Here is a 27,877-nt window from a genome sequence, read left to right on the forward strand (position 1 = left end):
TGTCAAATCTTGTATTGTTTTTTTTTTTGGCAAAGATAAATCTTGTATTCAAACTACATATTTTAAACATGATGGGATTCCTCCTTTTGGAACATATCTTGAATGTTCTACACATGGTAAAAATCTATAACATTGTACGAAAGAAGTTAGGAAATAGAAGATGAACGATGTAGAGGAAAATCGGAAGATAAGAGAAGACTGAAGAGACACAATAGGGACAAAAACCAACACAAGGGTAAAATGGCCATTTCACTTACTTACTCATCTCTCCATCTTACTTACTCAACAAAAGGAGAGCTAACAACACCTGCTTATATTACTCACGACAAACTCACAAATAAAAGGAACATAACCCTAGAGTGAAAAACAAATCGGCATATACTGGAGTGGTTTTTAGAGGCCATGGAACTATTAGTAATTCATATAAAGTTATAATTAATCTCCATTGGAAGGTAAAAAGTCAATAATTAGATTTTACCTTCAATACTCCAATGTGATCGTCTGTGATGGAAAAATTAGACACATAGGCACATACCGCATCAAGGACCATTAGAAATAGAATATTTGAAAGCCAATAGTAACTTGTACATAATAAAGCCATTATCATGATCAGGGAAAATTTTGATTCGTTTAAGTTAAGAAAGTTCAAGTTATTCATGAGAAACCATCTGTCAACTAAAAAAACAAAATGAAATTGGTTGTTGAGTGCGGTTTTTAGTAATTTAACAAAGAGCCAGCAAATGGTTGAATGTGAAGGCAATATGCTATTTTCATCAATAAAAGCACCACCATAATTCTATTGAAATCATAAATTAAGAAGATAAGTTTAAGATATATATATAGTAAAAGTAGCATGTCATACAGTTGCAAAGATTTATCAGAAAACTTGTAACCGAAATTATAATTGTACGATCCTATATTCTTGAGTTAGTTTGTAATGGAGTAACATTTGATATTCCTATGAACTGTAGAGCCTCTATAGCCTGCAAAATAGTCGAGTTATCATATTAAACAAAACTCAACTCTGAATTTCTTATATCAAACCAGTTGAGTCTAGTGAATTTTAAATCCGTCAAAATTCACAAGGTTTGCATCTAAGTTCTCAGCAAGTTTTTAGAAATTAAATATGAGATCAATAAAACAAAGGTTGAAGTACTTATGGGGCGTTTGGTATGAGGGATTGGGAGTTTGGGGATGAGAGGATAGGATTGGGCATGGCAGTTAGAAGGTGGGAATTCACCAAATATATCTCAATCGCTTGTTTTGGTATGTTAGTGGGATTATGTTGGGAATAATATTATTATCCCATGTTTGGTATGAGGTACTTAAGTAGGGAATATATTGCTAAATTACAAATTAACCCATTTTAATGAAGAATAGCAAAAGAAGAGCAAGCAGTATTGGTGAACTATATTTTAAGAAAGGGTAAATTTGTCTTTTAACATAACCAGAAATAATCCCCCTCCCTAATACCTGCCCCCATGTCTTATTTTGGTGGGATAAGGGGGGTTTAATCCCAACTTTAGGAATAAGATGCAAATTCATGTCAAATATATTTGGGTAGATGGAGAAGAAGCTGGAAGGTTGTAGAAATTTGAAGAGCGAATGCTTTCTCTTCATTATGTTTGACCCTTGATCAATTGCAAGTTAGAAGATAAAGTTCAAAAGTTAAAAAGACGATTAAAAATTGTTGATTTTGAATATTAACGCACAAAAAAGGGAATTTCTTGATTAAATGCAACATAGAAAAGAACACCCAATTCCAATGGTACATGTCTTACTGTCGAACGCCTAAACGGGGACTTTACAATTTGCGATTTCATGGCTCCCAAGTCCCACCGCTGGGATTGCTTCTTGAACCATTGCCTAAAGCGAAAAAGAAGAGAGAGAAAAAGAGAAGAGAGACGAAGTAGAGAAAATGAGAATGTAGGGGAGATTCAGATGGTAGGAGGCATCGGTCAAAAACGAAGAGGAGAGAAGAGAGAAACTAAAGGGGAATCATCTAGGTTAGGGAGCAAAACGTGAATTTTTTTTAAAAAAGAATCAAAGTATCAATTTCTTTTCCCATCTTTCAACGTGTATTCTAAGGATCTCAAAATACTTTTCGCATCATCCATTCCTACAATGGAGTTTTGTTAGTGAGATATTTATTTCATGAGTTATATGATATATTTTGAAAGTAAATAAAAAAAGAGAGACAAAAAGAGTAACATTTTTAGTAACAATAACAAAGATCAAAGATCAAATTACAGTTTACAATGTAGTAGAGCAAAGTAGAGAACTCAAGTGCATTAACCTGGTATTTTGTCCTGTAAATATTGATAGGAGTAGCATGAGCAAGAAGAAAGTGGTGGGCAATAATGTAAGGCTCAATAGCAGAGTTCCCAGCCATGCAAAATAGGTGAAGGAGATGAAAAACCCTAAAGCATAGAAGCTGTCTGTACAATGAAAAGGATGAACTAAATAACCTTTTTGCACATTGAAAACAACTATCTGATAGCTGAAAACATTATTTCTGTCCAATTGATCGACATAAAGATACCTCATAAAAACCTAATTTGGTTGAAAGCTGAATAGTGTTAGACTGATGAAAGAAGAAGCTTGCTTAAAGCTTTAGTTTGACGATGACTTATAATAAAAGCATTTAATCACGATGCACATATTGCTTTATGGAAGGACAACATTTTTAAAATAAAAATATGAATTCCATATAATGCAATTTCTAGCACTTAAACATCATAGACACATATAATTACTCTGCAATTCATAAAGGTTTTTTCAGCTCCATATTCAACATTAACCAAGAAATGATAGCTAATCAATTAATTCATAGTTTCATTACTTGAGTAGGGGGAACAACCAAATTAACAACTTCATTTATAAGGTGCAGAATCTGTAAATACTACCACCCATAAAGATGTGAGTGCACTAATATCATTTATCTGTCACCAACTAAAAGAAGAGGAATATTCACGAAAATCCATAACTTTAACAGACATTTAAAGCAACAAGACGTTAGCAGCTTTGGAACCTTCTAAAAATCCACCAAAAAGAACAAAAAAAAAAAGTAATTCAGTGAGAAAGAAAAAAAAGAGAAAGAATTATTGTTTAATAGAGTACATGGGGGAAAAATGAACCCCCTCACAAAGTGGTACTCTATCTCTATTATATAAGGGAAGGGGGAGCAATGGTGTCCTATTTTGAAACGCCTATTTTGCCCCCCTTCTTTTTCTAAATTACAAAAGGAATGTCAAAATCAAAATCGGCACTCAAAGAAAACTACCGAAAATAAATTAACAGCACTCACTTACAAATCACTTAAAAAAAGAAACTTTACAAATCACCCATACAATTGAGAAAATCACGTTATAAAAATCACGCAAATCACTCAAATAATCAGGAAACTTTATTAAAACTTAAAATTAACATACAAACTAAAACTAGCTAATAACCTAGAACGTCAATACATACAAAAATCATTGACAAAAATTTACTTACAAATCACTATTCTCAAGAACCATTCACAATTAATGGTGGGTCATAATAAAAAAATAGAGATGCATTTGTAGTGAAATCAGAATTTAGAAGTTAGACAAGGAAAAAAATTATTTACTTTTTTATAGTGTTTCCTATATAGAATGAAACTTTTACATATATTTGGATTATTTTTTCCTATTATATAATAGCGATTAATTATCAAGGTAAAAAAGTTTATGTAAAATATCATTCAAGAATTAAAGTACAACATATCTCTATTATATAAGGAGAGGAGGGAGCTATGGTGTTCCTGAATGAAGAGACTATGTTACCCCCTTCCCATTCTAATAAATTACAAATTAACTTACAAATCAAAGGGGCTTCAAACAAAAATATTAAAAATTTAATTATAACAATCACTCACAAGTCAACTAAAATCATAAAATTGCATAATTTACGTTATGCAAATCACTAAAATGAGGAAACTTTACAAAAACTTAAAAATTCACTTACAAACTACTACAACCTATGAAAAAATTGACTTGAAATCAAAGTGTCTACTTTCTTTAGAATTTATGAAGTACTGTATTATTCAAAAATCAACTAAAAAAGTATATGAATTAGAAATCATAAATAAATTCAATAAAATTTCTATTTTGTTCATAGAATTTAACTTTGAAAAGTAAAAAAAAAAAAAACAAACAAAAAGAATGGTGAGAGACTTAAGTGACAGAAACTAAACCAATCAAATTTTGCAACTAAAAACAATTATACTTCGTATGTCTAATGTTCAAATTTTGACTCTTATGCCGAATAAAATCGAGTTTATGTTTCGAAAAAAAATTCAAGCACGCATCGCGTGCAAAAAATTCTAGTCTCTATTATATAAGGGGAGGGGGAGCAATGGTGTCCTCTTTTAAAACGCCTATTTTACCCCCTCTTCCCTTTCTAAATTACAAAAGGAATGTCAAAATCAAAATTGGCACTCAAGTAAAACTACCGAAAATAAATTTACAACACTCACTAACAAATCACTTAAAAGAAGAAACTTTACAATTCACCCATACAATTGAGAAAATCACGTTATAAAAATCACACAAATCACTCAAATAATATGAAAACTTTATTAAAACTTAAAATTAACATACAAACTAAAACTAGCTAATAACCTAGAACGTCAATACATCCAAAAACATTTACAAAAATTAACTTACAAATCACTATTCTCAAGAACCATTCACAATTAATGGTGGGTCGTGATAAAAAAAAAAAAAAGAGGTGTATTTGTAGTGAAATCAGAATTTAGAAGTTAGACAAGGAAAAAAAATATTTACTTTTTTATAGTGTTTTATATATATAATGAAACTTTTACATTTATTTGGACCTATTTTTTTCTATTATATAATAGCAATTAATTATCAAGTTAAAAAGGTTTATGTAAAATATCATTCAAGAATTAAAGTACAACATATCTCTATTATATAAGGGAAAGGGGGAGCTATGGTGTCCCCGAATGAAAAGACTGTGTTACCTCCTTCCTATTTTAAATTACAAATTCACTTACAAATCAAAGGGGGTTTCAAACAAAAATATCAAAAATATAATTATAACAATCACTCACAAGTCAACTAAAATCATAAAATTGCATAATTTACGTTATGCAAATCACTAAAATGAGGAAACTTTGCAAAAACTTAAAGATTCACTTACAAACTACACCTTATGAAAAAATTGACTTGAAATCAAAGTGTCTACTTTCTTTACACTTTATGAAGTACTGTCCTTAATTCAAAAATCAACTAAAAAATTATAATATTATAAATTATAAATAAATTCAATAAAATTTTTATTTTGTTCGTAGAATTTAACTTTGAAAACTAAAAAAAAAAAACAAAACAAAAAGAATGGTGAGAGACTTAAGTGACATAAACTAAACTAATCAAATTTTGCAACTAAAAATAATTATACTTCGTATGTCTAATGTTCAAATTTTGACTCTTATGCCGAAGAAAATCGAGTTTCTGTTTTGAAAAAATATTCAAGCACGCATCGCGTGCAAAAAATTCTAGTACTTTACCAAAAAGAACAACGAAAACTTGTTACTCCTTACACTTCCTAACTCACCTTCACAGAAGTCCTACTGCATGCTTCCTTGTGCTGATTGTTGAAGTCAAGTCAAACAATAAGCAAAGGGTGCCACTATGAAGTGAGTGCTTCCACCTATTTTGTTTACAATTGTTTAAGACATGCTTATACTTAGGGGTGCTTATCGAGCGAGCCGAGCCCGAATAGCACTGGGCTCGGCTCGAGCTCGTTTATAATTTCCCAGGCTCGGCTCGGCTCGTGAGCTCGCCGAGCTTGGGAGAGCCGAGCTCGAGCTCGGCTCGTGATGGAAATTTGGGGCTCGAGCTCGGCTCGCGAGCTCGTTTAGGCTCGGCTCGCGAGCTCGTTTAGGCTCGCCTCGCGAGCTCGTTTAGGCTCGGCTCGCGAGCTCGTTTAGGCTCGACTAATGAGCTCGGCTTGGCTCGAAGTAGGTGAGCTTGTTCACTCACCCATCATATGCTTTTATAACTTGATTTCCCTCTTAGCATTGCTAAGATTTCAATGTGGGACTTCATGGTTTGTTAAAGAAAAACAAACTCACTATCCCCATTTCAATGTGGAACTTTATGTTTTGTTTAAGATAAACAAACTCATTCTACATATGCTTATATAACTTGGAATCCCTCTTAGCATTGCTAAAATTTCAATGTGGGACTCCATGTTTTGTTAAGAAAACAAACTCATTATACCCTTGTTTTGTTTACATATGCTTTTATAACTTGGAATCCCTCCTAGCATTGTTAAAATTTCAATGTGGGACTCCATGTTTTGCTAAAGAAAAAATTATCAAATATTTTAAGGATTAAATAATCAACTATTTAAAATTATACTTCATTCCCTCTATGAAGAAAATAAAGTATAGTTTTTGTTTCCCAACCAAGGAGATACAAAATTAAACTTTAAGTTGAAGTAAGGAATAGTAGCTATTTATAAAGAAAATAAGGTTGATCCTTGTTTTCTTAACCAATGTGGGACTTTAGTGCCTAGTGGAGTAGAGGTGAAGTTGGATCACAAATTAAAATATATAATTTGTAATCTAAATTAAAATATAAATTAGTATTAAATTTTTTTAATATAAAAATTTTTTTAATAAGAATATTTTTTTTAATATAAAATAATAAACGAGCTGCTCACGAGCTTTACGAGCCGAGCTTTGCCTAGCTCGGCTCGGCTCGTTTAAGTCTCGAGCCGAGCCCGAGCTCGAGCCGAGCTTCAACGAGCCGAGCTTTGACCGAGCTTTGACCGAGCCGAGCCCGAGCTGCTCGCGAGCTTGTCAGGCTCATTATCACCCCTACTTATACTGGTGTATATCATTGAGACATTTGTCTTGTCCTAGAGACTCATTCAAAAGAGTTGATCCTGCTGCATAAATGTTTGGTGAATGATCCCCAACTCGCTCCCTCGTTGAGCTTGGATAGTCCCCAAACATCAGTGGATCGAGAAACCTAACCAATTATTACGCTTCTTAATTAGTCAACTCATTTCTTTGATTTGGCATTATTTCAATCAGTATATATAATAGATGTACTCCGTAAAGTTATCAGCTATACCAACCAAGTTGAAAATCTTGAGCTCTTTGAGCTGCATTAATGCAATCTATTGTGTTTGTTGCGGGTTTTTACCTCATTACATTCAATGATACTCCAACTGATCCACGTTGCTTTCTCTGCGATTACAACAATCAACGTAACTATGAATACCAAGTAATTAAACTTATCAGCCATCAACTTAACTAAATTGCACTCATGAGATACCTCATTTAACTCTTATTAACTGATATCTGAACTAAGCAGGCGTTTATTTGAACTAATTTGAGCTTAATTTTTCTGAAATAAGTTAATTAGAACTGAGTAGCCTATATATGTTACTAAAATCTTCATATTATACCCTTGAAATCTGCTGAGGCAGGTTCAATATAATACTTAGGATATCTGAATAGTTTTCAAATACAAAACAAAAAGAGAATATTGATTCTATAGAAGTATGTTTTATTAGACACCTCTTTGATCATTAATATCTTCAATTGTGATCCTACGTATCATGGTTTCATCCTTGATTACTTTGAATCTAATTACTTAGTGCAGCAAGGGAGAAACTAACTAGAGACAACGGGAGTGTTATAGTTAATCTTTTAATCAAAGATCAAATTATAGAGGTACTGAATTTTAAATTCTTAGATTTTTAGCATGAATTTCAAATAATAAAGGATGTGGTTATTTTTTAAATGGCATGAAATTGGATCAAATGGAAATCCAAAATGCCTAGCTTATCCAAACAATGTATTTAATTAGAGCAATTACAACATTCGAAAAGAAATGGTGTCATCCAAACAGAGCATAACAGAATTGTAAAACAAATAACAAGGTAAGTATAATTAACTTAAGAAAATTGTCGTGAAAAAATGAGACAAAACCCTAATTGTGTAATTTACTTTACAAAAATTTAGAAAATTACTCGAAAGAGAAAAAGTTTACCCCATCTCCAAATCATTGTATTCATCGTCCGCCATTAGATCTTTGAAGCTTGCTCTCATTAAGTAAAAACCCTAAAAGTGGTTAATCCAAGAGAGAACGCGAGGTGGAGAAATCTACAAATTATGTCTGTAGAAAAACAAAAGCGACACATTAATTGTACTGTTAGGAGCAAAATTAGCAGGCATGACAAGAAGGCAATTGTAACGAAAATAACTCAAAACTGAGATGAAGCATAGCCCAGACGGAAGGTCTGCAACATTAGCATCAAAAACCTTATAAATGCTAAATTCATATAAACAAGAGAAAGAAAAGATTAAATTAACAGGAGAAAGTCTGCATGTTCCTAAGAGTTGGCAAATGAAACTCGAATCCCCAACAAACTTTAATACATCAAAGTAACCTGCACTTCAAAAAGAAGTAATAAAAATGATAAAATAAGACTAAATAACAAATCAAAAATGTATACTTAGATGTGATAACCAGGAATAAACCACCCCGGTTGTTAAGCCACAAAGCTGAAAACCATTCGTTAAAGAGGAAAAATCAAAAACAGGAAACTTAAGGGAGAAAAGATAATATAAATGTCATTAAAGAGGAACTACTATAATAAGTGAGAATTCCTAAAGAAAGTAGAAGAAATCCACCTTCAAAACTTTTGTCCAAACTGTCAGTCATCTTGAAAAGCTGAGCAAAGTGAGGACAAGAAAATTAAGAAGAATATGATGAATTTGATATTGTAACTATCATTATGATTACCAAAAGTTTTTTTTTTCTTTGATCACTATAATCTTATTTATCCCGTTGAAACATAAGCATATTTAATCTAACAAGACAAACAAGAAAAACTTCAGCTTCAAAATTATCTTATTTACTTAAAACTTGCCTAATTCAGATTCAATGAAAAATCTAACTAATTTGAAAACATCCCATATTTTCATTGACACGTGTCGTTTACCGTATTAAATTAAAAACCTATTCTTAGACCTCAAAAATATTAACAAGTAGAAAAGGGTCCATCCCACGGAGAGACTACTAAATTTCTTACTTCAAAGTTTAACTGAGAAAAATATTATCAACATATAAAATCGTAATTATACAACTACTCACCTATTTACTTAGGTTAGGGGGGGTTTAAGATTGTAGTAACTAATAAACTATGTAAAGTAAAACTAATCTACTATCTACAAGTGATGACAAGCAAGTCGGATAATTTCCACCATTAAACTTTAGTAACTTTAGTCATAATATTGAGTATAATTATCGAGTTGAAGATTAATCTAATAGATTAACTATAGTGGTTTTGATAGCAATCCCACCCTATTCTTCCTTACTTTAAATTAGTATTGAACTAGGCCGACACTAATTCTAGACTAGACTTGCCATTGAAAATATGATCGCAACCCTCAATGACTACATCTAGAAGCATTATAAACTAGAAGAACATCATTAATCCTAATTAAATTAATACAAAGGTACTTAATATAATTAGATAAAATTACACTCTAACATTAATCTGACCCATTCGCAGACCCAAACTAACATTAGTCTCTACTTTTATTAAGCAATTTAAGTTAGGCCAAACTACATAATTAGCAATAAATTGAAATTTAAGCACAATAAGATAGCAAATTATACGCAAACTCCAATCATACGACATTTAAAGCAATGTAAAATTGAATATCAAATAATCTATATACTCAATAATCAACCCAAAAAAATCATGATAAAATTCAAGTTTAAACAAGATTCAAGTTTATTGATTAAAACTGATATAGCAAATCAAAGTAATACAAGAGAAGAGAAGAGTTTATCACTCAATACTGGACGAATTTCTGCCGGCACTCGTACTCGAAACTGTCGTCTCCTTGCTGTTCACCTTGCTCCAATTGCAGCCCAAAGACTGCTAATTTACTCCAATTCTCCCTCGTTTCTCTTTACCCAAAAATCAGACAATGCTTGCATACCTTCTTGCGGTAGAAATTAGGGATTTATATAGCCAATTGAGAAATCCCCAATTATCAATTTTAGGGAAATTATTTGTAGAGATGGAAAGAAATAATCTCATATGCTCCATATTCCCGAAATTAGGCTCTTGAATCAGAGGAACAATTTTCCTTTTCCTTTACTACTTGATCGTGGGACTAGAAAATAGGAAATTTCCTATTTCCTATTGCTCTGCACATTAAAGGAAGGAAATAAGGAGGAAGGAAATATGAGTTTCCTATTTTGTTTTCCACAAGCTCGCGTGAGCACCCACAACATTTCCTTTTTGTATTTCTTCTTTTCTTTGCATCCCACCTAAAGTGGTTTTAATTTTCTTTTCTTTTATTCTTGTTGTCTTTCTTTATCAAAGTGAATTTGTGAAATACCTAAAATTAAAATAATACACTATTTAATATATTTATTCAATAAAATATAATAGAGACATATATAACCCACTAATAGTAAAAAATAAAAATTATAAAATAACGCATAGAAGACGACTACAAGACTAAATTTAAGGAACAAAAATATGTAAATATATACACTTATCAAATCCCCCCACACTTAGCTTTTGGTCGCCCTCGATCAAAATACTACGAAAATAAAAATTAAACTATACTAGGAAAGCAATAAACCTAACTCACTGTCGTAGGAATCATTATTGTACTTAGCATGTGCAATAAGCCCTTTAAAACCCTAGGGTACCCTAGTGGACGAGTAAGGTCTGGTGAGGATTTTCAGATGGCATACCCACAAATCCTTATACCAGCAAATATAGATATTATAATGACATTAATAAAGAAACAAAATGTAACAATATTAGATAAGCACACCATAAGAAACTAAAACATTTTAAAGTTAGTCAGAAAAACGTTGAGAAAATGTTAATGGAGATGTCATATTCTTAGTGTTACAATGGAACTTTCAGATCTCATAATATTTCATGAACTAATTGTTATCTTTACAACTCAAAAATATCTAACTTGAATCCACAAATGTATGCGTATCAAGTTCAATAAATAGACCATCATAGGTATAAATAAAACACTCAACTCTCATGTGTTTGGGGTTAAAATAATATTCACTCAAACTTATAACCGAGTCGACTCAAAATGAAGTATATTTGTGTAAACTTGACTATCGTCTCAATTCTCCACTTGGTAGTGACATAATGCATAAAGATCAAAAGGTCTTTTAATAGGTTGTAACGTGGCTAAGGTTTACAAGGTAGGGATAATATTTAGGAATTCGGAGTTGAAAAGAAGCTAATTAAAGGGAGCAAAAATACATGACCTAAGATATTTCGATCACAACGAACTCCATTTATACTTCATCATACTCCAACTACATTAATTTCGTTTATATCACCTCCTCCATATCAACAACAAATAATAATGTAATTCTAACAAGTCCTCGTATAATTCATAGCATTTTCACCAATCTATAATCTTCAAACACTTTTTTTTTTTTGTTATTCTTTTTCCCGTTTTTCTTCTCAAATAATTTTTTTCAATGTCATAACCCATGTTTTGTTTCTTCCCTTTTTCTTTTGGCAATATTTTTTTTTTCATCATAACAAAAACTTACAATACAAACTCAACTTAATAACTCTCCCTAGCTAGGCTTGGGTATAATATGTAGGAGGCTGCAGGTTTGTAAGGTATGATTAATAAAGAAATGAGGATATTAAGGCTCACAAGGGCTAAAGAACGGGAAATATTATATGAAAGAAGATCTCTGAGGTTAAAATATATGAAAAGAACGCCTAAATCATTTCTTCATAACATTTATCACAAAAGTATCAAAGAGTACCAAGTCAACTTCAAGAGCCACACTTCATTGAGGAACTATCACACAAGAAAAAAAAATAGAAAAATGATGAGACTGACGTAGATGTGTCAGTCTAATAGGCTCAGAAGCTCATAAGACTTGGTCTATTTATCTAGCCAGATTATTTAAGAGAAGCAAGATACCTTTTTTTCTGGAATTATATTATGAATCTCTCAAGTTCGACTCGTATTTTTCAATTATATAACATTTCCGAAATCTTTTATTTTGAATTTTTTTTTATGTTATTTCAAAAACAAGTTAGATTAGAGTTTCTTATCAACTTTTAATAATAGTCATTCCTTAGGAAATAAAGAGCTGGAAATCCTAAATAAAATGCAACAATTGTAAAACTAAAAAAAAAAGACAAACAATAATAAAACTACTATGCAATTGCAATAGAAAGATAACTTATACTAGCCTAACTCAAAATTTTTGACAGCATGTCCTCTCAAAGTAGGACATTTATACTTCTTTCTCTACCCCAAACCATCTATACCACAAAATCGAAGAAGCATGCATCTCCCCCACACTTACATTTTTCATTGTCCCCAATGAAACAAAAAGAAAAGAAAAGTAAGAGGAACTTAGCTGGTTTTGTGACGAAGATTGGAGCAAGTGACAATATCCTTGGTATTGTGTTGTAGTACTACTGTCAATAGTGTATTGGTTGTTTAGTGAGGCCCATAGCAAGAAGGAAAACATCAGCATAATCTAACATTAAGATATAAAGAAATTATATGAATATGAAGAAGGAAAGAAAATAAAACAAAGAAAAAGTAGAAAAGAAAAAAAAAATCAGCAAAAGTTAATATATAAAAGAAAACGAAACAGTCATGGGTTGCCTCCCAAGTAGCGCCTTTAGTTTACGTCGTTGGCTCGACATATTTCTATCTTCAATCTAACAAATTGATTTCATTTAGAGCATTCATCAACATGTGCTCTAGTCCTACATCGTTCACCATATCATCTAATAAAATCTCCAAATTTTCCGGTCCAAGCTGCGCAAGATAATAAGCAACATAATTAGTAGCACCTGACTCTATATCAGAACCATCCTGCTCAAATAATTTAAATTCAGTTTCTCTCCATTGCTCTCAAGAGTGACACAATCGTGAGCAACATCAATTAATGCTTTTGAAGTCTTTAGGAATTGTCTCCCAAATAAAATCTCAGAATCATGCATTACATTGATAACAATAAAATCAACCAGAAAGCACATGTGCTTGACTTGAACGAGAATGTTCTCTAATAATCCGACATAACAAACACTGCTACCATCAGCCATAGTAAGTATCTCACTACAAGTCTTTAATGGTCCCATCTTATAGCTGTCATATAAAGAGAAGGGCAAAACATTTACTGCAGATCCTAAATCTAACACGCATTGTCGAAAAATAGTCTCACCTATCCTACACGGAATTGAGAATGATCCAGGGTCTTCACATTTTGGGGGTGGTATAATAAGAGGTCTCAAAACTTCTTCTCCTTTGTGTTTGTTAGATGTAGTGAGAAAGTCATTCAAGAGTTTACTACATTTAGGAACCACCTTTATTGCATCTAATAACAGAATTCTATTTCCTTGCATTTCATTATCTTCATGTTCATTCAAATTTCCTAAAGGCTCATCCATTGTGGTTCTTCTCTCTAGTGAGATTGCATTAACTTGTTTACTTCGATTCTGCAAAGGTTGAGATGGTAGTTTGCCTGATACATGATTTTCTATATTAACTAAAGAAGTACAAATTTGCCAATCTGGGTGTCAAGTTATGGGAGATGAGAATCAGTTTTCTGTTGATACTCAACATTCTGATTATGTACTTGGCCAATTTGGGTGGTAAGTTGCTTCACTAAGTCTTCTAAGGAAGGGTTAGAAGGTTGAGATTGAGGGTTTTGATGAATAAAAGGTCGAGGATTAGCTTGAGTAAACTGAGGTCTATGTCCATATCTTAAGTTCGGATGGTCTCTCCAACCTCTGTTATAAGTGGGTGAAAAGGGATCATACTTTCTTCGGGGGTGACCAGAAAAGCGTCCTAATGCATTCACATTTTCAGATTGCACAGTAGGACAAGCATCAGTATTGTGAGAAAAATCAAAACAAATACCACAAACTTTAGCCCTACATTCATTCCTTACAAACTTAGACATCAATGTAGTGAGGGTGGCTATTTGTTGTGCATTTTCCTGTAAATGACTTTTAACAGAAGTTAAATCAATTTCATTTACTGTTTTCACATCGCTACGTGAGCCAAATTGTCGAGCATTTTGGGCCATGTTACTAATTAATTGTCTAGCTTGTGTAGGTGTTTTATCAACTAAAGCACCCTCACTAGCCGCATCAATCATATTTTTATCGTTACCCAAAAGACCCTCATAAAAATATTGGTAAGAAGTTGGTCACTAATTTGATGTTGGGGGCAAGAAGTTCAAAGTCTCTTAAAACGTTCCCAATATTCATATAATGACTCATTAGAATGTTGCTTGACACCACAAATCTCCTTCCTAATGGATCCAATTCTACTAGTAGGGAAGAAATTTTCTAGAAAAGCTTTTTGTAGTGCATCCTACGTAGTAATTTATCCAGGAGGAAGTGAATACAACCAATCTTTAGTTATATCATATAATGAAAATGGAAAGGAATGTAGTTTGACATGATTAGGATCAATACCTTCTGGTTTCATAGAAGAACACACAACTAGACATTCTTCAAGAAATCGATTTGGATCCTCACCTCCACGGCCATAGAATTTTGGTAAAAGTTTGAGAAAACCTGAGTTTAACTTTAGAGGTTTCTCCAAGGTTGGAAAAACAACGCCCAGTGGTTCACCATCCAGTTTAGGTGCAGCTAGCTCCTTCAAGGTTCTTTCATCACCCATCTCTTCTTCGTCTTTGAATAAGTTCTCAACATAAAGACGTTCTTCTAGTTGTTTTTGTAAGAATTCTTTCCTTGTTTTTCTGGCTGTCCGCTCTATTTCTGGATCAAACAACAATCGTTCACGTCGTAAGTGTGTGTTCATGTACTGTAAACAGAAAATTCAGAATTATTATATACTCCAAGTGATTTACAGGCTGTTTAAACTGCTGACAGAAGTAGAAAGTGGTAATATGAAGTTCATCTTTGATAGTAATCATCTCAGTTCCTCAATATATAGAATAAAGAATAAATATTAGCAGGTAATAACTCGCAGATAGAAATAGTAGAAATTCGTATTACTTGAAAACTGCATGAATCATAAGATCCCACAAAACTTAAAGCGCGAAAATAAGGACAACTTACTCGATTATACTCATGCTGCCCAGTTTAACAGTTCAAGAAAATCAGCTTGTTTACTTTTATAAACATGAAGGGTAAGTCCATTAATTTACTTCATAAGCACATAGTTCATCTTCTTTAGTTGAGTTGGTTTTCATAATCAAGTTCTAATAATCAATAGATAAACAAAAGGAAGCATAACTGCAGTTTACTAAAAGAACAAACTGAACTTAACTCCCTTATAGAGCGTTTATAAAAATTATAATTTACAATACTTCCTTAATACTATGATGTGATTCTCATTTTAGAACGGCGGAGTAGTATAAGTGCTCTGAAATAAACATGATCTCTCAAACAGAACAATAGTGCGGTTAAGCATTGACTTATTTAGAGCATAACTACAAGAATCAATAATTTATTTTCAAGATCATCAAGCAGTTAGAGAAACTAACACTATGCACTAAGACATATACGAGAGCATCAAACCTCACGTAAAAGTTCTACCTAATCAAATCATTACTAATCGACTTATGCAATGAAGGTAAAACAAGTTAAAGGCATAAAAATATAGAGGAGGGAAAATGCAGCCCAAACTTGCAACCTGAACAACAAGCATGGAATTCTAAGCTGTCTAATTTTTTTAGTCTTCTTTAGTGATAGCCTTTAAAGGAGTAAATTCATTATCTACTTGATAGGAAGTAAAACAAAAGATGCTACTTGATTCAAAAGGGCAGACTATATAAAAATCCTTGACATATTACTCCATGTTTTATTCTTACAACTTATAGGGACAAGTTTGAAAATAATTTTTGGAGGTAGAACATATTTTCACACACTAGTAAGATGTAAGAAGTAATGACATCCACTTTTTATTGCATTAAGAAGTCATATGGTGCTGAGAGCTAAGGTGACAAATATACTACCAACAAACATAATGCAAGAAGCTAAACAAGCTGATATCATACAAAAGAATTATATACACATATGATGCTGATATATTATACGACACGATAGGATGTTACTGAAGTAGCATACTACACATTCCACTAATTTTATGAGTCACAAAGCTACAAAACATTAGGTGGCTATTCTAACAAGGAAGTATATACATTAAACACTACATATTACAAACTAAGGAGTAGTTGAACTTAATTACGACGTTATAATAAATGAATAAATTATCAAAAATTAGATAGTGAAGCTATGAATAAAATGATTTCAGATTTGATGAAGCTACAATCATTCTCAGGAGCTGTAACACATATCTAATGGTATATGCCATTAATCTTTCTAGCTTCTTATTAACAAAAATTAGGCCTACATGCCACGCATACTTAATAATCATGGAACTGGCAGCCTATAGTGCTGAAGGTTAAGCTCAAATTTTAAGCATATGAATAAATACTACCTAATTCACACAAACTATGTACATGATGGGAATCAATTATTTATAGCTAGGTAAAGAATACTCGTGAAAGAACTAGAGTTCTGGTGTATAGAATATTAGTATATAATCTACATCCTACAAAAGGTCGATAAACTTTGGATTTAGGGTAAATTAAATAGTAAGTCGGCAAGACACAAGGATATACTGCTCATAATATTTCACTTACTAGATCAAAGATAACTTTAGCTTAAAAATAAGCAAGATTGGATTAAACAAGATTGTACCTTGCAAAAATTTGGCCAAGAAACAAGGTATACTTATTAGACCCATCTAACATATATAAGTTTATCTTCCTTGAACTAGAATTTAGTACATTATCGAGCAAACACTTTAATTCTCATATGAAAATATATGAACAGACCACAAATAGGTTGAACAGTCTTAAACATGATGCCTAAACTCTTCTGTTCGTTAAAAGTTTAAGTAAAAGTTGAGAGATAGCATAAGGGTGTAGTTTCCTGAATTACTATGGCTTATCTACAGAGGACATTAATGATGCAAGCAGCTATGAAAATTTCAACTACTTATACAAGCTCACACATTTAAACCACATGATAAGCAATGGCACATATAACATATTACTTAATCTAAGCACTAGTGCACGAATAACTAATCCTATATCAAAACTGAAGATGCATAATATACATAAAATAAAGCATGCCAATACCTAACCTTAGTACAAACAGAACAGTAGCTATACAACCTCTAACAAAAAAAAAATGCAAACTTTAAACTAGTAAATGAGAAAGAAATAAACAACCAAGTATATAGTACGCAAAAACAAAGATTATAAAACATACTATATAATGAGAAACATCCAACTCACCCAATTAGACTAGAAAAACCAAGATAGGAAAGATTTTTTTTTATCATAACTAGATAAGAAAATTAAGAACATAAATATAGCAACTCAATTTAACTATGAAGAAGAGAACATTATAAATCTCCCCGGCAACGGCACCAAAATTTGATACGTGTCGTTTACCGTATTAAATTAAAAACCTATTCTTATACTTCAAAAATATTAACAAGTAGAAAAGGGTCCATCCCACGGAGAGACTACTAAATTTCTTACTTCAAAGTTTAACTGAGAAAAATATTATGAACATATAAAATCGTAATTATATAACTACTTACCTATTTACTTAGGTTAGTGGGGTTTAAGATTGTAGTAACTAATAAACTAAGTAAAGTAAAACTAATCTACTATCTACAAGTGATGACAAGCAAGTCGGATAATTTCCACCATTAAACTTGCGTAACTTTAGTCATAATATTGAGTATAATTATCGAGTTGAAGATTAATCTAATAGATTAACTGTAGTGGTTTTGATAGCGATCCCACCCTATTCTTCCTTACTTTAAATTAGTATTGAACTAGGCAGACACTAATTCTAGACTAGAATTGCCATTGAAAATATGATCGCAACCCTCAACGACTACATCTAGAAGCATTATAAACTAGAAGAATATCATTAATCCTAATTAAATTAATACATAGGTACTTAATATAATTATATCAAATTACAGTCTAACATTAATCTGACCCATTCGCAGACCCAAACTAACATTAGTCTCTACTTTTATTATGCAATTTAAACTAGGCGAAACTACATAATTAGCAATGAATTGAAATTTAAGCACAATAAGATAGCATATTATACGCAAACTCCAATCAAACGACATTTAAAACAGTAGTGTAAAATTGAATACCAAATAATCTATATACTCAATAATCAACCCAAAAAAATCATGATAAAATTCAAGTTTAAACAAGATTCAAGTTTATTTAATTGAAACTAATTTAGCAAATCAAAGTAATACAAGAGAAAAGAAGAGTTTATCACTCAATACTGGACGAATTTCTGCCGGCACTCGTACTCGAAACTGTCGTCTCCTTGTTGTTCACCTCGCTCCAATTGCAGCCCAAAGACTGCTAATTTACTCCAATTCTCCCTCGTTTCTGTTTACTAAAAAATCAGAAAATGCTTGCATGTCTTGTTGCGGTAGAAATTAGGGATTTATTTATATACCCAATTGAGAAATCCCTAATTATCAATTTTAGGGAAATTATTTGTAGAGATGGAAAGAAATAATCTCATATGCTCCATATTCCTAAATTAGGCTCTTGAATTCGCTGAAGAATCATGAATTAGAGGAACAATTTTCCTTTTCCTTTACTACTTGATCGTGGGACTAGAAAATAGGAAATTTCCTATTTACTATTGCCCTGCACATTGAAGGAAGGAAATGAGGAGGAAGAAAATATGAGTTTCCTATTTTGTTTTCCACAAGCTCACATGAGCACCCACAACATTTCCTTTATGTATTTCTTCTTTTCTTTTTTTGATTGGGAAATTAAGTCAGCCCAAGGGCTAACCCCTACCAAGGCTATGTAGCCTTGTAGGAACTACCAACACATTGGCTGGTAAAGCATGCAAAGCATGCTAAGGAAATATCCCAGCATAATGCTGGTAAGGATCGAACCCTGACCCCAGATATTAGAGGGGAGTGCTCTACCACATGAGCTAGCTCCTCATCCTTATATTTCTTCTTTTCTTTGCATCCCACCTAAAGTGGTTTTATTTTTCTTTTCTTTATTCTTGTTGTCTTTCTTTCTCAAAGTGAACTCGTGAAATACCTAAAATTAAAATTATACACTATTTAAAATATTTATTCAATAAAATAGAATAGAGACTTATATAATCCACTATTAGTAGAAGTCCATAAAAATTATAAAATAACGCATAGAAGACGACTATAAGACTAAATTTAAGGAACAAAAATATATAAATATATACACTTATCACTCATCCCATAACCTCCAAAAGAAAAGATGAAAACTTCAATTCAAACAGAACGAGAAAAAATAAGATCTTCCAAATTAACAATTAGAGAATACAAAGATTATTTGCTTAAGATCCTTAACAACGTATTTCATTAAACTAATAACGATGAAAATTAAGTTACAAATATATGAAATGAATGTAAAGTTCTTTTTTCGTACATCGCTGATTTGTTATCTCCTTTACAATACTAAGAACTTCAAGATCTTTAGCTATATAATATTGCTGATTTCGTACAAACAACATAATAATTAATCAATTAGTCAATTGCAAACCTCAAAAGTAGATCACAAATTCTAGTGAATTTGTATATAAGTTTACATTTTAAGCCATATATTTATATTCATAAGTTCAATCGACCAAAATTATTATCTAAAAATTGAAATTCCAAATTAAACTTAAAACAGAAGATTGCGAAAAAAATCAAAGAAATTTACCTCTGCGATTAGGTTGATGGAAGAACTTGAAAACACGAGAGGAGAAATCGATAGATTTCTCGCGAGAATGAGGGCCATCCCAAGCATCGAGACGTTCAAAGCGTTGAGTGGGAGCAACTGTCGGTTTACAAGAAGGTCAAGGATGTAATTATTCCAACAATTGAAATAGATAGAATGGAAGGAAATAGAGGAAAAAAGATGGAAACCACCCCATATAGTAATGGCATAAGAGAAGAGAAAGGGTCAGAGAAGCCAGCAGGAGAGAGAAATAGGAAAGGTTGCAAAGGAGGGAAGCGTGGAAAATAGAATGAAAATCAGGAGATGTTACTAAGGCTATGTTCAGTTCACCTTATTTTTGCTTATTTCAGATCTAATCAGATCAGATCAGATCAGATCAGATCAGATCAGAAAAAATAAGTTCAGATCAGATCAGATCAGAAAAAATAAGTTCAGATCAGATCAGATCAGATCAGATCAGACCAGATCAGATCAGATCAGATCAGTTCAGTTCAGATCATATCATGCTTATATTTAAAAACTTATTATTAAATATCTTTCACTACATATTAATAAAAATTATAATAATTGAATATTAATAAAGTACTCATTGAGACGAATCAAACAAGACCCCACATGACTATATTTTTTTTCTTATATATTAAGAAAAATCTAAAAGATTATCTCAAATTGTGAATAGTGTCAAGATTCTAAGTGACAAAGATAAAAAAATACAAAGGGGGTATTATTATTTACTAGTACATTTGTTCAAAAGAATTATTATTGTTGTTGTTGTTGTACTTATTAATTATTAATATTGGTAATTATTATTAATGTTGTTGTTACCATTATAAATGTCATTGCTATTATTATATTAAGTTATTTTGTTGTTATTAAATAATAGAAAATTAAAAGCCACATGTTAAGAACATAAGATTGACGCAAAAATAAGAAATATATAAAATATGATATCTCAAATTCATGACAACGAAACTACTAATTTCGGATTACATTTCAAAATAAGCTAAGTGTGACATACAAATTAAATTTAGATTCGGTATACCTCTTCTTACCGAATTCCAAATCTCTCTAGCTATTTGAAGTTGCACGATATTTATTTATTTTTTGCTCAAATCATAGTTGTTTGTATATCTTGTTCTATTTTATATGGAAAAAAAAAGAGTTCAGTTTGCCGACTTCTCAAGTGTGAAACTTTTTTTTAAGGGAAAGTGTGAAACATTGTATAAGGGCTCTTATAAATAATGACTTGAGTTATATAATTATTTTTTAATAATAATAATTATGATTGTTGTTCTAATAATAATGATAATAATAATATATTATTAATAATAAAAGTTGTATAAAAGTTGTAATAGAAATAAAATGAATAATATAGTAACACTATAAAGAAGATCTTATAATGTATTGCATAATAATGATTTACAAAGTAATAATATAATAGTAATAATATATTTTATAAAAGATAATCTTGTTGAAAAAATAAGTTCAGATCAGTTCAGATCAGATCAGATCAGATCAGATCAGATCAGATCAGATCAGATCAGATCAGATCAGATCAGATCAGAAAAAATAAGTTCAGATCAGATCAGATCAGAAAAAATAAGTTCAGATCAGATCAGATCAGATCAGATAAGTTCAGATCAGAAAATTTCAGGTGAACTGAACATAGCCTAAGCTACAATAACGACATAACTAATAATGACACGAAATCGCAGGGGTAAAATGGTAAGTCCACTGTTACTAAGCTACAGTAACACAACTTCTCAACTTTTTAAGGGGCCTTTGGTTCATATAGTGGTATGGATTTGGAATCAGGAATGAAATCATGGTGGTATAGGTTTGGAACTTGATACCTAATACCATGTATTTGGTTTTACTTGGGAATGAAATTTTTTCTTCTATTTAATACCTAGAGGTATTGGTATGAGCCAAACCCACCTCCCCTTGGGTTTCTAAACCCCATACCTTATGGGTTTGAGGTATGGGTTTTAAATCTATCAAATTATTAAACAAGCACTAGGTATGGGTTTTGCTCATTCTAAACCCATACCTCATACCAAAATCATATGAACCAAACACTCCCTAATGGGTATGGATATGTGTCACAATATAAAAATGTTTCATTTCTTTATTATAGGTAATTTAAAATAATGTTAAAAAGTCAATTACTAGAATGTGCAAAATAAAATAGGTTAACAATAGGTTTTTGTGAGTTGCGGGTTTTTTCTTCATAGCTATTTCTCATTGCTTGAATGGGTCTGTTTGGCACTACTACCTGAAATGTAGCTGAAACTGATAAGGTAGCTGAAACTGATAAGGTATAGGTGAAACTGATAAGGTGCTGAAACTGATAAGGTAACTAATTAGTTTAACTATTTCGTAAAACTAATCGCATAAGTTGATTAATTATTTAGATTTTGTAATTCTTTTATTATATATATTTCAACACTAATTTATTTCAATGTATTTAAATAATAAAAAAATAATATAAATATTTGAAACCGTAACTCACTTGAATAAAATATATTTCGCTACTTCTCCATAAGCAATTATGAAACATATTTCTCTAAATTTATACTATCATATTATGCATAGAAATCGTCATAATACAAAAGAAAATACAATACTTGTAAAATATAATAACAAATTATTTTCTACTCCATATTTGATTAACAATACCGTCACGAACCAAATCTATCTCTTTAGTAGTCTCTCTTCATGTTTCGCTACTTCTGTAATTAGCAACATATGGGATTTCTTCATTTGGCATATAATTCGGATTATTATCGAGTACGCTAAACATAAGGTCATTTATGAACTTTTTCGTATGTAGTTGTGTAAGGCAAAGGTGGCCATGATGACATTAATTTGAGTATTGATACTATACTGTGGCATTTGCCGTAATATTTTCCATATTATTTTCAAAACTCCAAATGATCTCTCGATACAACTTCGGAGAAAGAACGAGAATGATTGAAAGCTTCTTTTTCATTAGTTGGTGGCTCATGTTCATATTCATCGTTATGATACCCTGTCTTTGGATATGGTACCAAATAGCCTTTTCTATCTGGATATCCTTTATCAATCAAATAATACTTACCTGTAATAGATTAATAAACCAATGGGTTCAAAAATATAAAACTTCAAGTTATTATGAAAAGAAGATCCTATATATATACCTTCAGGTGGTTCTGGAAAGTTTAATTCTGGTGTGTGAAGCGCATGAAGAAAAACACGAGTTTCATGAGCAGATCCTTTCCATCCAACAGAAATGAAAGTGATACACATATCAAAATCACATGTAGCCATGACATTGAAAGTAGGGATCCCTTTCCTTCCTCTATAACGCAATTGCTCTGCCTCAGGAATGCATGCATCAATATGAGTGCCATCAATGCACCCAATAGCATCCTATTATATTTAGAAATAATGAAAGATAAATAAGCTTAAGTGATTATGATAAAGGGTGTAATATTATTCTAATATTTAATTACATTGTATAATTATAAAATCCCAATCTGAGTTTATGAAGTCATACCTTAAAATATGGCATGTATCTTGAGTCATGTTCAATTCGGGATGGTATATCTGGAATGCTTCTATCCTTTGTTTTTATTATATCACGTGCAAGACCCATATAACCCCTACTTCGGCCCTTTAATTGCTTCTAGAACTTCATGAAATGCTCTACTAATAGTCTCACCAGAACGTTGAAATCGTTCTGCTACGTCTCTATTAGATATACCCAATCCAAGAGTATAGATAAATATACCGACTTTTTCAACAACAGTCATTTTCTTACTCGGTTCCAGTCCATATGTAAGATGTAGTTCTTTACACAATTTTCTAAACACACTTGATTCCATCCTAAAAGCATTGATGCATCGTATGTAATGTCCGTTTAAAACGTCATTCATCCAGTCTTCTCCTGTTTGGTTGGAAGTCATGCATGGTTCTTTGTAGATATACTTACAAAAATATGTTGCTATAGCATATTTATTACATGTCATTGGCACCCAAAATAATTTCTGTCTTTTCTTCTTTCTCCTTTCAATGTCCATCGTGTATACCTAGTAACCATATAATAAGAGTGCAAAACTTTAATCGAACTTAAATATGATTTCATAACACACAAAAACATAATTCATTTTTTGTCATTCAAATGGCCATTAAAAAAAACATGTAATACAAACTACCAGTCATATTAACTACATCAATTTATTAATCTCTAAATGGAACTAGAACATAAAAGCAATTAAATGAGTGTAACAGGAAACCATTCATATGCCTTGAGTATGCATGTAACCCAACTAAGTCATCCTTCGTTCATTATCATCCATTTTATGAAAATTTCTCTTCTTGCACCGTCCACGATCAACCGAACTAAACAACACCATAACTCACTATTTTTTATAAGGCCACATCCAGAAGCACACATGTCATCAATAATAGTCATTGTTGTAGCAATACTAGTACCATTATAAGTGCGGTATGCGTTTACACTACCAAGATGATCAGCATCTGACTCCATCAATACCAATGCTCGACTACAAGTGTTTACCATAGTGTTAATTTGACTAGATAACGTAGCCGATCCACTAGATTGTCTTCCCTTACGTTTCATTAGTATGGATTTTGTAGTTCTTGTAACACATTTTTTAGGTTGGCTAGAGCATTTAGTACCATTTTTACCCTTTAGGTTGGAAGGCTCACTAACCGTAGTAGTATCCTGAGAATTAACATTTGGAATGTGAGTGTTGGAACCACCACTAACACCTAAATCAGATCCTTGCGTACCCCAATCACCACTAACAGAAAAACTAGGTACTTGGGATGGGACATCTTTTAGTAAATTGCTATAAAAGCTTGGCCCTTGACTATCCACATTATCTAAGTCAGGATTATATTCAGGGTAAATACCATCCTGAGTGCTCTTATCATTTTCATTAACACCCTCATCGTTATCCTGACCACTTCTTTCATCTTCCACATTAACCACAATCACACTTGACGGGTCAATACTGGATGACACAACATGTTCACCATTAGCATATCCATCTTGATACACCCTATTCCATAAATCTTCTATCTCGGGAGTTATTCCTTTATTTCGGAACTTTTTTACTTCAGGTTTCTCCTACAAGGTGCAAAGGTAATATTATAAATTTAACTTATACAAAATAAGTCTATACAAAAAAAATAATATGATGTAGTAATATGATACTCACCATAATTTTCTTTTCCCACCATTCAATTGAAGCTTTGATCTTTCCAGTAGTAGGGTCCCACCCAAGCCCAGTTTCCCCTGTTTTTAAGAATTTCCAAAGCTGCCAATCTCTCCTCATCCAATCATACTTATTCTTCATACTTTTTATTGGACATTTTCGCTTAATTATTTTCTCAAACTCATCATGAACTAATACCCACTTTATTGCACGTCCTTTTACTTTTTCATCAAATGAGGCGATCAAAATGTCTCAAAAAGTTATCATGTCATCATCTGTCCATATGAAATTTCCCTCTTTTTTATCATTAGTTGGCATCATGTCATCTATATATATATATAAAAAGAACTAAGAACCAAAAATAAAAATTCAAATCTTCCAAAATAAAGACAATCACAAGTAAGGTTCCCAAGTTACAAGCATCACAAACCACAAAACATTGAATTATATTCACAATGCGTATACCATTGGCAGTCAATTCTTTCTCCCCTTCAATTATATATTGAAACAATCATATACAAACATAATACCACTTAAGAAGTCAAAATAAGAACATGAAGACTATTGACATCAAAAATAGGAAGATGACACCTTGCAAAGTCATTACTCACACAATCATATGCCATACATGATCTTGCATCACCCTCACCCATGAAAAAACTAAGGATATAATTTGATTTTACCAATCTTAGCATCATTGCACTTAATTTATTTATAACATAATGATTTTTTAATTAATAGAATGAAGGAATCCTTCATATAACATGGTGAGAAGCAGCAGATAACACGCAAATCTGAACATTCAATTGAATGTTGTCTCCTCTCTACATCAAATACACGAACTATAGAGGAAAAATAAAACCAAAATCATAAAAAAAACCAGAGAAATAAACAACAGATTTGCATTCGATTAAAAAAAAACAACAGATTTGCATAAAATTGCAAGAAAATTCATATGGAGATTTCAAGGAGATGAAGAATGAAATTGGGTGTACCTGCTGCAGAAATTGAGAAGAGATGCAGTAGAATCGAAGACAGCACAGTAGAGAAGACAAGAGAGAATGAGAGAAAATTTGGTTGTGAGCATAATATTTCTCTAATAACGTTCTATTCCAAGATTTTAGGTACCTGATTTTCAAACATTATATTTTTTACCTTGTCAAAATCAGTCATTTTAGGAACTGAAATTTTATTTTAGATATTTCCCAAACACACCTAATTCATTTTAGCACCTAAAAGTTTTAGCAACTTATAATTTTAGGCACCTAAAATGCCTCCCCAAACAGTTATAAAATCCCAATCTGAGTTTATGAAGTCATACCTTAAAATATGGCATGTATCTTGAGTCATGTTCAATTTGGGATGGTATATCTGGAAAGCTTCTATCCTTTGGTTTTATTATATCACGTGCAAGACCCATATAACCCCTACTTCGGCCACTAATTGCTTCTAGAACTTCATGAAATGCTCTACTAATAGTCTCACCAGAACGTTGAAATCTTTCTGCTACCTCTCTATTAGATATACCCAATGCAAGAGTATAAATAAATATACCGACTTTTTCAACAACAATCACTTTCTTACTCGGTTCCAGTCCATATGTAAGATGTAGTTCTTCACACAATTTTCTAAACACACTTGATTGCATCTTAAAAGCATTGATGCATCGTATGTAATGTCCGTTTAAAACGTCATTCATCCAGTCTTCTCCTGTTTGGTTGGAAGTCATGCATGGTTCTTTGTACATATACTTACAAAAATATGTTGATATAGCACATGTATTACATGTCATTAGCACCCAAAATAATTTCTGTCTTTTCTTCTCTCTCCTTTCAATGTCCATCGTGTATACCTAGTAACCATATAATAAGACTGCAAAACTTTAATCATTCAAATGGCCAATAAAAAAAAAATGACCAGTCATACTAACTACATCAATTTATTAATCTCGAAATGGAACAAAAACATAAAATCAATTAAGTGAGTCTAACAGGAAACCATTTATATGCCTTGAGTATGCATGTAACCCAACCAAGTCATCCTTGATTCATCGTTTGGGGAGGCATTTTAGGTGCCTAAAATGATAAGATTGTTATAACATAAGAAAGTGACTGTTGTTACTTCAGGTTCGACCAACTTATCATTTTAGGCACCTAAAATGCTTCCCCAAATAGTGCCTATATAAGATTATAGGCACTATTTGGGGAAGCATTATTATAAGTTTTGTCTTTAAAAAAAAAAGATTATTATAAGTTTCATTTGAATATGATGCTCAAGAAAAAAAAAAATTAAGTGGAGAGTGTAGCAACATAACTGTTTTGATGTTACATGTGTTTAATAGATGAATTCGATATACAACTGTTATGTCCTAAATTTTTTCCTAAGCTAGGAACTTGTATGTAGGTTGATTGCCGCAGCTAGGAAGCATCAGGTAGTAGCTACTGCAAGCAGTTAGGAAGCTCAGAAGATAATTCGGTTAAAAAGCATTGGATACTGATCAAGACCAAGTCAAATAACGTTGTTATGCCTAAGAAATAGGATGAAATCAGTTGTTGAGCAGAAGAGAAGATACTCCTTGATTTTGGGAGGTCATGGCACCTTATTAGGAGTTGGTTATACAACGTTCAAATAGAAAACGCAACGTTCAGAATAGGTATTAGTATATATAGAAGGGGAACAATCTGGGTAGCATAAGTTTTTACATCATTTACATTCAAACACTTCTCTTTACTTTTACAATATTCGCAAGTGTATTTAGTATAAGCTGCAAGCTGCTAGCTATAACCT

General features: G+C 31.9%; 1 long non-coding RNA gene and 1 other non-coding gene across 13 annotated transcripts; one reads left to right on the plus strand and one right to left on the minus strand.

The window, feature by feature from the left end:
* Window positions 1-6,874: 6,874 nt before the first annotated feature.
* LOC104887116 (uncharacterized) lies at window positions 6,875-18,870 on the minus strand. 12 transcript variants are annotated; one of them, XR_008967996.1, is made up of 5 exons: window positions 18,412-18,870; window positions 14,533-14,838; window positions 8,055-12,516; window positions 7,203-7,246; window positions 6,875-7,025 (listed from the first exon to the last, which is right to left on the minus strand). It is a non-coding gene; the product is annotated as an uncharacterized LOC104887116 (long non-coding RNA). The 12 variants fall into 12 exon arrangements; XR_008967995.1 differs by having other exon boundaries at window positions 8,055-12,578; XR_007271082.2 differs by having other exon boundaries at window positions 8,055-8,738; window positions 9,869-14,838.
* Window positions 14,268-14,375, plus strand: LOC125495326 (small nucleolar RNA R71). The gene has a single exon (XR_007271967.1). It is a non-coding gene; the product is annotated as a small nucleolar RNA R71 (small nucleolar RNA).
* Window positions 18,871-27,877: the final 9,007 nt, after the last annotated feature.

The sequence above is a fragment of the Beta vulgaris genome, chromosome 2 (genome assembly GCF_026745355.1).
Source record: "Beta vulgaris subsp. vulgaris cultivar EL10 chromosome 2, EL10.2, whole genome shotgun sequence".
In the NCBI taxonomy this organism is placed as follows: domain Eukaryota; kingdom Viridiplantae; phylum Streptophyta; class Magnoliopsida; order Caryophyllales; family Amaranthaceae; genus Beta; species Beta vulgaris.